Here is a 13902-nt window from a genome sequence, read left to right on the forward strand (position 1 = left end):
ATTACTTTAATCTGAGTTAATCTGAGTATCAGGGGCCAGGTGATGAAAAGCTAGCCTGGTCCCAGATCTGTTTGTGCTGTCTTGGCCATAGGAGTTGGCCAGACAGCTCAAACACATCTGGGACCAGGCTTGTGAAAAGCAGTCTTATTTAAAAAAAAATCCCACTCTGCTGGGTGCTTCTCTCCTCTGTTTCATCAATTTAACAAAAACAATAACAAATCCACTGGGGTGAACAATGGCACAGTTCACCTTATGATTTCAACGGTTAAGGATTTTATTTTTATTTTGTCAAAGCTAACTGGATTTGCAGGACTATGAAATGAATCCATTACTACAAGATAACACATCATTTACCATTCCTACACATTAACCATAACTCAAAACATTGTTTTTTCTATGCCTTAACTTTTCAAAATAATGTGTTTTTTTACCAATGTTTGGTATTTTATATATTGTCACTAAGCTAAGAAACCTGGCTGAGGTGTGTACTGTATTGTTCATCATGCACTTCCTCAGTACAGGTTGTGTGTAAAAAGACATAGGAAAGTCTGCCCAGTGGAACAATTTACGACTGCAACATCAGCAAAATCTCCAGTGAGAGGGCATAACACACACAGCTCGGAGTGGAAAAGTATTTTTACACATAATATGAACTTGTGGGGTGTTATTGTGCTCTGCTTGAATTTAGCAAATGTCATGGCTTCTTTAGTGTCATGGAGAAAGCTCAGGAATATACAGAAAAGATGGCGCCGGAGAAGAAGGCAGACGTTTTACGGACCCCCAGCCAATTGTGTTTTTTTGTTTGTTTATTTGCGTTGTTTGTAACTTATTTTTTAAACGTATTTTGTACATAATGTTGCCTCTACCGTCTTTTATGAGCGAAAATAACTTCTAGACATCAGGACTGCGATTACTCACCACGGACTAGCAGAATCGTTTTTTTCCTTTCACAACTCTGATGAGCCCGATGTGAATGATATACTGCTTCCTCGGGAACAGGCCCGATCCCCGTGATCTGCGTGAAGAAGAGGTGGAGAAAGAAGGACCGAAGGGCGGTCTGCCTTCTGAGAATTCGTAGGCGATCGAATAAACCCCCACTTCCCTCCATTCTGCTAGCAAACGTGCAATCCTTGGAGAATAAAATCGCAGAGTTACGCGGAAGATTAAACTACCAACGGGACATTAAAAACTGTAAAATCGTATGCTTCACGGAGTCGTGGCTGCACGACGACAATATCAACATACAGCTGGCTGGTTATACGCCGCCCCTTGGTAAGACTATGTCTTTTTGAAAATAACAGCTGGTGCACGATATCTAAGGAAGTCTCGAGCTATTGCTCGCCTGAGGTAGAGTATCTCATGATAAGCTGTAGACCACACTACCTACCAGGAGAGTTTTCATCTGTATTCTTCGTAGCTGTTTTACATACCACCACAGTCAGAGGCTGGCACTAAGACAGCATTGAATGAGCTGTATTCCGCCATAAGCAAACAATAAAACGCAAACCCAGAGGCAGCGCTCCTACTAGCCGGGGACTTTAATACAGTGAAACTTAAATCCGTTTTACCAAATTGCTATCAGCATGTCACATGTGCAACCGAGGAAAAATAACTCTGGACGACCTATATTCCACACACAGAGGCGCATACAAAGCTCTCCCTCGCCCTCCATTTGGCAAATCTGACCATAATTCTATCCTCCTGATTCCTGCTTAAAAGCAAAAATTAAAGCAGGAAGCACAAGTGACTAGATCAATAAAAAAGTGGTCAGATGAAGCAGATGCTAAACTACAGGACTGTTTTGCTAGCACAGACTGGAACATGTTCTGGGATTCCTCCGATGGCATTGAGGAGTACACCACATCAGTCATTGGCTTCATAAATAAGTGCATCTATGACGTCGTCCCCACAGTGACTGTACGTACATACCCCAACCAGAAGCCATGGATTACAGGCAGCATCCGCACTGAGCTAAAGGCTAGAGCTGCCGCTTTCAAGGAGCGGGACTATAACCCGGAAGCTTATAAGAAATCCCGCTATGCCCTCCGACAAACCATCAAACAGGTAAAGCGTTAATACGTCAATACATCAAATCGTACTCCACCGGCTCTGACGCTCGTCAGATGTGGCAGGGCTTGCAAACCATTACAGACTACGAAGGGAAGCACAGCCGAGAGCTGCCCAATGACACGAGCCTACCAGACGAGCTAAACTACTTCTATGCTCGCTTCGAGGCAAATAGCACTGAAACATGCATGAGAGCACCACCTGTTCAGGAAGACTGTGTGATCACGCTCTCCGAAGCCGATGTGAGAAAGACCTTTAAACAGGTCAACATTCGCAATGCCGCAGAGCCAGACGGATTACCAGGACGTGTATTGCAAGCATGTGCTGACCAACTGGACAGTGTCTTCACTGACATTTTCAACCTCTCCCTGTCTGAGTCTGTAATACCAACATGTTTTAAGCAGACCACCATAGTGCCTATGCCCAAGAACACTAAGGTAACCTGCCTAAATTACTACCGACCCGTAGCACTCACGCCTGTAGTCATGAAGTGCTCTGAAAGTCTGGTCATGGCTCACATCAACACCATTATCCCAGAAACCCTAGACCCACTCCAATTTGCATACCACTCCAACAGATCCACAGATGATGCAATCTCTATTGCACTCCACACTTCCCTTTCCCACCTGGACAAAAGGAACATCTATGTGAGAATGGTATTAATTGACTACAGCTCAGCGTTCAACACCATAGTGCCCTGAAAGCTCATCACTAAGCTAAGGACCCTGGGACTAAACACCTCCCTCTACAACTGGATCCTGGACTTCCTGACGGGCTGCCTCCAGGTGGTAAGGGTGGGTAACAACACATCTGCCACGCTGATCCTCAACACAGGGGCCCCACAGGGGTGCATGCTCAGTCCCCTCCTGTACTCCCTGTTCACTCATGACTGCACGGCCAGGCATGACTCCAACATCATCATTCAATTTGCCAATGACACAACAGTTGTAGGCCTGATCACCGACAACAGCGAGACAGCCTATAGGGAGGAGATCAGAGACCTGACCGTGTGGTGCCAGGACAACAACCTCTCCCTCAACGTGATCAAGACATATGAGATGATTATGGACAACATGAAAATGAGGACAGAGCACACCCCCATTCTCTTCGACGGGGCTGCAATGGAGCAGGTTGAGAGTTTCAAGTTCTTTGGTGTCCACATCACCAACAAACTATCATGGTCCAAGCATACCAAGACAGTCGTGAAGAGGGCACGACAAAACCTATTCCCCCTCAGGAGACTGAAAAGATTTGTCATGGATCCTCAGATCCTCAAAAGGTTCTACAGCTGCACCATCGAGAGCATCCTGACTGGTTGCATCACTGCCTGGTATGGCAACTGCTCAGCCTCCGACCGTAAGGCACTACAGAGGGGCCATGCTTCATATCAACCATCAGGCAGTGTCAGAGGAAGGCCCTAAAAATTGTCAAAGTCTCCAGCCACCCTAGTCATAGATAGTTCTCTCTACTACCGAATGGCAAGCGGTACCAGAGCGCCAAGTCTAGGTCCATAGGCTTCTAAACAACTTCTACCCCCAAGCCATAAGACCCCTGAACATCTAGTCAAATGGCTACCCAGACTATTTGCATTGCCCCCCCCCCCCCCCCCCCTCTCTTTACACCACTGCTACTCTCTGTTGTCATCTATGCATAGTCACTTTAATAACTCTACCTACATGCAAATACTACCTCAACTAACCGTTGCCCCATCACATTGACTCTGTATCGGTACCCCTCTGTATATAATCTCGCTATTGTTATTTTACTGCTGCTCTTTAATTACTTGTTACTTTTATATCTTATTCTTATCCATATTTTTTTGAAACTGCATTGTTTGTTAGGGGCTCGTAAGTAAGCATTTCACTGTAAGGTCTTCTACACCTGTTGTATTCAGCGCATGTGACTAATACAATTTTATTTTATTTTATTTTATTTGAATGTGGTGAGGAAGACTGACTGATTCATGTGAAAAGATACATCTGAAATGCACAGACACTGAGGATATTTAGAGGTTGAGACCTTTGTACTAACAAATACATACCTCATTATTTGATCATTACTTACCTTTTTAAATTGATGGAGTTACATTATTATTCCTGACAAAATGCAGACATATTTTAGGGTCTTGTTCAACATAGCCTAAATCATATGGAGAAACAAATATAGGATATGATGTCACCCTCTTCTCTTGGCATCCCTAAAAGGCATATTATACAACCCTCACATGGACACATATACACAAACACACACTCGCACACACAGACACACACACAGACACCTACACACCCTTCACATGGACACAGCTGTGATCATCTGCCCAATTGGCATATTCCATTCCACCACAGGCCACCATCGTCATAGAGTGGCAACTGTGACTAACTGCCTCTGTAATAAAAGAGAAAAGAGAGAGGCTGGCGTCTCCACAAGGACAAGCTTTTAACACTCAATATTGTCAAACTGTATACTGTCCACTGCATGCTGTCTGTCCTTGTCCTAGCAGTTAAGAGCCATGTGGCTCTAGTTTTTAATTTCTTCACCATACTCATCAACCTTGACCTCTACAACTTCAAGGGCTAAACTATAGGAGTGTGCAGAACCTTAAGTACATTCCATTTGAGACTGCACTGTACTAGTATTACTATCATTTGTTTACTCAAATGTGACCTTAGCACCAGGGCTGGGGTCAATTCCATTCCACTTCAGTCAATAAACTGAAATTCCAATTTCCCTAAGTGCTTCTCAATGAGAAAAATGTGGAATTGGAATCTCAGTTAACTTCCAGAGTTGACTGAATTGAAATGGAATTGATCCCATCCCTGCTAGATACTGTGGGTTGTAAAGCCTTTAACAAGCATGACTTGTGAATGATGAATGAAGGAGAAAAACCATATAAAAACAAGCTTTTCATAGTGATCCTGCCTTCCATTCCAACCTGTGTGTTTGCAAATGTGTTATAGTATTGATGTCACTAATCAGTAGCCTAAACAGTCCACTGTGGTTCACGTCTATGATGTTCAATGTTTAAATAATTATTCTTTCACTCAACTGACTACAACTGTAAACCAATACTGTTATTTAACATGAGAATATCTGTATGTATGTATGGCAAATTATTTTGTTAATAAAAGCTATGCTTATATTGTTACAGGTCAGACTTTCATATTCTTACAGGAAGAGTTTACAAACCTACAAAACAATTTTCATTGATTTTACTCACAATGTTTTAATTTCAGAACAAATAATAAATATACAAAGCCTTCTGAAAAACTGAAACATCTTTGTAGTCTCTGGTCACTGAACCACTGGACTGAGTAAAACGTATCTTACCTTTACACTTCCCTTTCAGCAGGCAGCACCATGGGGGGACTGACTTGTCTTCAAATAAAAGGAGAGTCTAAAACTAAAGTCAATGAACAGATGCACATTCTCTGGCAACATATTAAGAACACTTACACAGTCACAAACAAATGCAACATCTGTTGACAGATTTTCAGAAAGCAGAGAACCACACCAGAGGTCCAGAAGAACAGCACAATGACCTAAAAGCCATAAATATAATCTTTACACATGCAGATAGACTGGAGGAGACCATGCAGCAGCAGTAGGCTTTGGCTTTTAAACATCTTTCCCCAGGATGTGCTTTAGCAGCTTGGTCTTAGATGGTGCTGCAAGGGTTTGAGTCTGTTTCAGTGACCTGTTGGGCTGTGATCTACGTGTCTGTTTTGGGATTGATATAGCTGTCCTGCTGGGACAGTCCCATGGCATGACTGAGGTAAGCCACCAGGATATGCTTACACTGACACAGGAGGAGGAATGTTAGAAATTTTAGCTAGCTTATTAAATCTAATGCATTGGAGCCATGAGAGTGTGCAGCTTTTATTTTCTGTGTGTGTGTGTGTGTCACACAGACAGAATTCAACTTCAGGCAAGTTTTCAGATACGCTTATCATCATCATGATTAATATATGTATGACTCATTTGTTTTTAACTTACGGTTATTACATTTATTTAAAAAAATGAATAACCACAACGTCAGTATTTGTCATACCGATGTAATAAGGTAGGAAGAATGTATTATATTCCCCAAAAACATTTGGCAAAAATAAGTTCCATCATCTCAGGGCTACTTTTCAGAGTAACAGTTCAGTACACATTGGTATCTCTCCTGCTGGTCTGCGGTCCTGGAGCCGGGAGCCTGGGCTTTCATGGTCTGTAGACTGTCCAGGCAGTACGCTCCATGTGAAACCCCCTGTGGCCCACTAGGGTGACCTAGTTCTGTTTGATAGACGTAGACCAATGATGCGGATGATGACGCGGTCTACAGTGAGACTGTGGCCCTACCCCTCGTCTGGCCCTGATTTGCCCTAACTGACACATGATGGGGTCGCAATGACGATGACAAGGTCTCCAGTGCCCCTAAAACAACACAGACAGCTTTGGCTCTATGTGGGAGAGAGGGGGAGTAGTGTGGTCAACCTCACTGTGAGGTATGGATATACAGTATTCTGTTTTCAGGGAAATATTCAGAGGCAGCTGAGGGTTGATGGGATTTGGGGTCTTTTTGGTTTTGGGCTCCTGGGTGTCATATGGGATGGACAGGTTTAAATGAGACGTAAAAGGACCACTAGTGCCAGTGTCTTGCCAGTGTCTCTTTTGTCTCATGGACATCAATGGTAGAAGCAGACTTTAAGAATATACAGTACATGGTGGACTCTTTAGTCTCTTGCTGCTTTCTCTTTCTCAGGCTGATTTTAGCTCTGCCTCTCTAGGGACTGAAGTTGTCCTTATGCAAGGGGTAGCTAGGGGCCCAGGTTGTTTTGTAGAAAACACTGATATTTACAATCCAAATAGAAACCTTCAATCAAAGATGAGACCTGACCAAAATATCCCCTGTCTGCTCAGTGCTACTGTTATACAGATTAACATGCGAGCACTTTCTGGGAGGGAGTAACCCTGAAAGGTTGAATTCCGTATCTTGGTCTTGCTCAGGATCTATGCATTACCCAAGACATAGAGTATGATCCGACGAAGTGGTGTGTGTGTGTGTGTGTTTGTGTTTGTTTGTGTGTGTGAGTGTGCATGCGTGCATAGGTTTTGTGTGATGTCTTTGCGCTTTATGGCTGTATGTTCTATTAATATATGAATACGTTATTATTGCTCTGTGCTCACCAGCAGGCTCTCGTTCTTCCTGAGCACGGTGAAAGTGAAGGCAGGGGAAGGGGCAGTAGTGACAGGAGGTGTAGCAGGTGCACCACTGAGAGCATCTTGACTGGCTGTATCAGCGCTTGGTATGGCAACTGCTTGTCATCCAATCGCACGGCCCAGTACATCACTGGGGCTGAGCTCCCTGACATGCAGGACCTCTATACCAGGCGGTGTCAGAGGAAGGCCCTAAAAATGGTCAAAGACACCAGCCACCTAAGTCATAGACTGTTCTATCTGCTACCGCATGGCAAGCAGTGCTGATGCACCAAGTCTGGAACCAACAGGACCCTGAACAGTTTCTACCCCTAAACCATAACACTGCTAAATAGTTAACCAAATAGCTACCCAGATTATCTGAATTGACCCCCCCCCCCTTTGCACTAACTCTTTTGACCCATCTGCTTATTATTTATCCTGTTGCCTAGTCACTTCACCCCTTCCCATACATACATACAGTATCTATCTCAATTACCTCGTACTCCTGCACATCGAGTCGGTACTGGTACCCCGTGAATCTAGCCAAGTTATCGTTACTCATTGTGTATTTATTCCTCGTTTTATTATGTTTCTATTATTTTTTCGATGTTTCTCTCTGCATTGTTGGGAAGGGCCAGTAAGTAAACATTTCACTGTTAGTCTACACCTGTTGTTTACAAAGCATATGCCAAATACCATTTGATTTGATTTAAAGTGTACAGCAGCCCTGACCCGACCATCACCTTCAACAAAACAATTTTTTAAATTAAAAAAATGTAACCTTTGTTTAACTAGGCAAGTCAGTTAAGAATAAATTCTTATTTACAATGATGGCCTACACCGGCCAAACCCGGACGACGCTGGGCCAATTGTGAGCCGCTCTATGGGACTCCCAATCACGGCCGGTTGTGATACAGACTGGATTCGAACCAGGGTGTCCGTATTGACGCCTCAAGCACTGAGATGGAGTGCCTTAGACCGCTACAGACACTGTAACAAAAACAACAAGTAGGAGTCAAAGACAAAGGCAGAGCTGGACAAAAACACAGGTGTCCTGGACCGTGGATTTATGCAAACAAGGAAATAAACAACCATGGAAAGATTCTCTGAATCATCACAGTGTTGTAGAAGAGAGAGAATGTCTTGTGTCTCTAGTAAGTACTTGATTGAACAAAGTTTTCCAAAAATTATGTGAATTCTGTTCGTACTTATACTGCCTTTGACTGCCATTGATAACAGCTTGAGTCAATTCCACACATGTTCACAACAGCTGAGGAAGGAGCTCTGAAAACGGTCGATCAGTAGAACAGGGTGAGGAATGAGGTGAAACAAGCTCCCACTGACCTCATCTCATCCTTATCTCACAAATCCCTGAGCTCCTCCAAAGAGCCCTAATACATCCTGCTAACTTCCTTACAGGCCGACCCCAAGTGGTGAGGGTAGGCAACATCACCCCCACAGCGCTGACCCTCGAACCCGAGGGCCCCACAGGGGTGTGTGCTTGGTTCCCTCCTGTACTTCCTCTTCACCCACGACCGCGTGGTCATGCAAGACTCCAACACCATCATCAAGTTTGCTGACGACACAACGGTGGTAGGCCTGATCACCGGCGGCAATGAGACAGCCTACAGGAAGAAGGTCAGTAACCTGGCATTGTGGGGCCGGAACAGCCACCTCTCCCTTCACGTAAGTAAGACCAAGGAGCTGATCGTGGACTACAGGAAACGGGGGGGGGGGGGGGCAAGCACACCCCCAGACACATCGACGGGGCTGTAGTGGAGCAGGTCGAGAGCTTCAAGTTCCTCGGTGTCAAATGGTCCACGCTCACAGTTGTAAAGAAGTCGCGACAGTGCCTCTTCCCCCTCAGGAGGTTGAAAAGGTTTGGCATGGGCCCTCAAATCCTCAAAATGTTCTACAGCTGTACCATTAAGAGCATCTTGACTGGCTTCATCACTGCTTGGTATGGCAATAGCACTGCCTCGAGCACTACCTTGATCGCTACAGAGGGTGGTCAGGACAGCCCAGCACATCACTGGATCTGAGCTCCCTGCCATCCTGGACCTCTATATCAGGCGGTGTGAAAGGAAGAACCGGAAAATAGTTAAAGACTCCAACCACCCAAGCCATGGAATGTTCTCTCTGTTATCTCTTCCGCACAGCAAGCGGTACCAGTGCATCAAATCTGACCCCAACAGGCTCCTGAACAGCTTCGATCCCCATGCCATAAGACTGCTAAATAGCTAACTAAATAGCAAACAAAATGGCTACACGGACAATCTGTGTTGACTTTTGTATTTTATTCTTATTTTTGCACATGTCTCCATTCACACTCATAGGGCCCTACACACTATGCACACTGACACTCCAACACACATACAAACACTCAATCCATTATTTGCTCACACACACATACATTTATACTGACTCTACACACACCCACTCACAAACAATCATCATACACGCTGCTGCTACTCTGTTTATCATATATCCTGATGCCTAGTCACCTTACCCCTACACATTTCTACCTCTATCGATCCAGTATCCCTGCACATTGTAAACTTGGTATTGTAACTGATCTTGTATATAGTATGCTTACTTACTTTATCGTGTTCTTCTTATTTCTTATTTGTATATATTGTGTGTTTTTGTTCTACCTTGTTATTTGTATTATTACATTGATATAGATTACTGCATTGTTGGGGTTACTGTACTTGTCCATGTGTCATTAAACCTTGGGGCTTGTTCAGGATGATGTTACGTTACAGAACATTCAGATAGGAATAAATGTATGGTGTAGAACAGATATGATTGTCCGTCAGATAGAATATGGAATTGTGTCAGGTCTGTTCATTCTATTTTTACTGAAACATCCACAATGTTTTACATCACTAAATACACCCCTGGTGCCTGGAAGAGGGAGCATGTTAAACATCTATTGGATTTAAAAGTGGTAGACAATAATCTCATAAAGCTAGCCAGGTTTCTCCAAATATTGCATATACTCCAAAAAATACTGTAGCTGTAAAGTATACCTAAACTCGCATGCCAGACAACAACTCCTGACCATACCAGACACTTAGTCCATACTCAGCGGTGGAAAAAGTACCCAATGTCATACTTGAGTAAAAGTATAGATACCTTAATAGAAAGTTACTCAAGTAAAAGTAAAAGTTACCAAGTAAAATACTACTTGAGTAAAAGTCTAAAACTATTTGGTTCTAAATATACGTAAGTATCAAAAGTAGAAGTTAAAATATAAATCATGTCAAAGTCCTTATATTAAGCAAAGCAGACGGCACCATTGTCTTGTTTTTAATTGTATGGATAGCCTGGTGCACACTCCAACACTCAGACATCATTACCGATAGCCTGTTGCACACTCCAACACCCAGACATCATTACAGATAGCCTGGTGCACACTCCAACACTCAGACATCATTACAGATAGCCTGATGCACACTCCAACACTCAGACATCATTACAGATAGCCTGGTGCACACTCCAACACCCAGACATCATTACAGATAGCCTGGTGCACACTCCAACACCCAGACATCATTACAGATAGCCTGGTGCACACTCCAACACTCAGACATCATTACAGATAGCCTGGTGCACACTCCAACACCCAGACATCATTACAGATAGCCTGGTGCACACTCCAACACTCAGACATCATTACAGATAGCCTGGTGCACACTCCAACACCCAGACATCATTACAGATAGCCTGGTGCACACTCCAACACTCAGACATCATTACAGATAGCCTGGTGCACACTCCAACACTCAGACATCATTACAGATAGCCTGGTGCACACTCCAACACCAGACATCATTACAGATAGCCTGGTGCACACTCCAACACTCAGACATCATTACAGATAGCCTGGTGCACACTCCAACACTCAGACATCATTACAGATAGCCAGGGTCACACTCCAACACTCAGACATCATTACAGATAGCCAGGGTCACACTCCAACACTCAGACATCATTACAGATAGCCAGGGTCACACTCCAACACTCAGACATCATTACAGATAGCCTAGTGCACACTCCAACAATCAGACATCATTACAGATAGCCTGGTGCACACTCCAACACTCAGACATCATTACAGATAGCCAGGGTCACACTCCAACACCAGACATCATTACAGATAGCCTGGTGCACACTCCAACACTCAGACATCATTACAGATAGCCAGGGTCACACTCCAACACTTAGACATCATTACAGATAGCCTGGTGCACACTCCAACACTCAGACATCATTACAGATAGCCTGGTGCACACTCCAACACTCAGACATCATTACAGATAGCCTGGTGCACACTCCAACACTCAGACATCATTACAGATAGCCAGGGTCACACTCCAACACTCAGATATCATTACAGATAGCCTGGTGCACACTCCAACACTCAGACATCATTACAGATAGCCTGGTGCACACTCCAACACTCAGACATCATTACAGATAGCCTGGTGCACACTCCAACACTCAGACATCATTACAGATAGCCAGGGTCACACTCCAACACTCAGACATCATTACAGATAGCCTGGTGCGCACTCCAACACTCAGACATCATTACAGATAGCCTGGTGCACACTCCAACACTCAGACATCATTTACAAATGATGCATTTATGTTTAGTGAGTCCGCCAGATCAGAGGAAATAGAGATGACCACGTATTCTCTTGATATGTGTCTGAATCGGACCATTTTCCTGCCCTGCTAAGCATTCAAAATGTAACGAGTACTTGTGGGTGTCAAGGAAAATGTAAGGAGAAAAAGTACATTATTTTCTTTAGGAATTTAGTGAAGTAAAAGTTGAAGAAATAGAAATAGCATAGTAAAGTACAGATACCCCAAAGTACAAAGTATTTCTACTTAAGTACTTTATGCCACTGTCCATACTTTGTGACGGACTCAGCTCCAGCCCCATTCTGAAGATGACGCATGAGGGCATTAATTCAGAAGATTTACACAGCCTCGTCTCCACAACTAATGACTCTCAACATGACAGAAACAGACTCCATTATTCCCTAGCCGAGACAAATTCACAGTTGTGTAGTCCCTTCCTAGTGACCTACAAAATAAAACACCTCATTCGTTGAAATGTTACATTATAAATGAGTTACTCCGCAGGGACAATTCCATGGAGTCGATTTAAAAAGTGACAAATGCAGAGTAACGAGACTGAAAACCACCCAGCTGAGGGCACTGGAGGGAGACTGTAACTGTGGTGTGTATTCGTTCATTCCCCCTCAAAGATTTAAGAGCATAAAATTGATATAACAATGCCGGGATGGTAGACAATCCATCTACAAACCAACTCAATGCTTTTACAGTAGTTGAGGGGGAGTGAACAAGTGCACACTTCAAGGAGAGGGGAACAATGGGAAATTTGGCCTGACATATTGTTAGGTTCTAATTCTCAGTGTAAAAAACTCAACAGACACTATGAAAGCTTAACCAAGTTTATTCTTCCCAGAGGATCAATACAGCTGCATTAGACAAAAACATTTTCACACAAGCACTGATATTTAACCCTTTCTCCTAGGCTGAGTCTCCTCCTACACATCTGAACAAACATTGTGACTTCACTGCTAGGCGGGACACAAAGTGATACTGCCATAAACTTTTATTTCTCCCTTAACATTACCTGACCTGATCTTGACCCCCTTCATCAGTAATACATGGCTCTCTCCCCTTATCAATGCCTGCCATGTGATCGCTTCCCCGCACTCAATATTTCAGTAGGATACCTGATATAATGTAAACGTTATACATTACCCTCTCTCCCTCAGTGACATGAATAAGTATATTTCATATTCTCAGAACCCAACAGTATGAAGGACTGGCCATACAAGATACCTTGGCAAACAAAACTACCATCTGTGTAACTGAAACCAGAGAAATGAAAAGAAAGGATAGCAGATGAGAAAAAGAGGAGAAAGGAGTCTCATTTATCAACCTCTTGTCTCTGTAAAACAAACTCATGAGAGAGGCAACATGGCTACTATCAGTTAGTGTCCCACACTAGAACTAAGGGAGCCTCTAGCCAGGGCTGACAAGGTAATACAGACACTGGACTGTAGGCTACTGTCTGACTAGGGATTCTGCAGCGAGGCATTTTAAAGAGAGAACATAAAACACATACTGTCAATAGCCCTGGTTTTCGTTTGGAGGGTTGCCAAAGATAAGAAAAATAGGAAGCAGGTGCTGTGGCAATCCTCCACCACCATGAACAACACCATAACATTCAACGTTGTGCCACTTGGACAGCAGTGTTAATTTCATCAACAAAACTATTTGTTTAACACCTATTTTTCAGAGGCACTGACTAAATTGCAAAGTAAAATTGGTTATCTACAGTTGAAGTTGGAAGTTTACATACACCTTAGCCAAATACATTTAAACTCAGTTTTTCACAATTCCTGACATTTAATCCAAGTAAAAATTCCCTGTTTTAGGTCAGTAAGGATCAATAATATTAGAGAGAATGATTTATTTCAGCTTTTATTTCTTTCATCACATTCCCAGTGGGTCAGAAGTTTACATACACTCAATTAGTATTTGGTAGCATTGCCTTTAAATTGTTTAACTTGGGTCAAACGTTTTGGGTAGCCTTCCACAAGCTTC

At 43.3% G+C, this 13902-nt stretch overlaps 1 pseudogene; it reads right to left on the reverse strand.

Moving 5' to 3' along the window:
- Positions 1 to 5776: 5776 nt before the first annotated feature.
- The window catches only part of LOC129869125 (zinc finger SWIM domain-containing protein 7-like), a 31481-nt pseudogene continuing 23355 nt past the window's right edge, over positions 5777 to 13902 (reverse strand).

The sequence above is a fragment of the Salvelinus fontinalis genome, chromosome 13 (genome assembly GCF_029448725.1).
Source record: "Salvelinus fontinalis isolate EN_2023a chromosome 13, ASM2944872v1, whole genome shotgun sequence".
In the NCBI taxonomy this organism is placed as follows: domain Eukaryota; kingdom Metazoa; phylum Chordata; class Actinopteri; order Salmoniformes; family Salmonidae; genus Salvelinus; species Salvelinus fontinalis.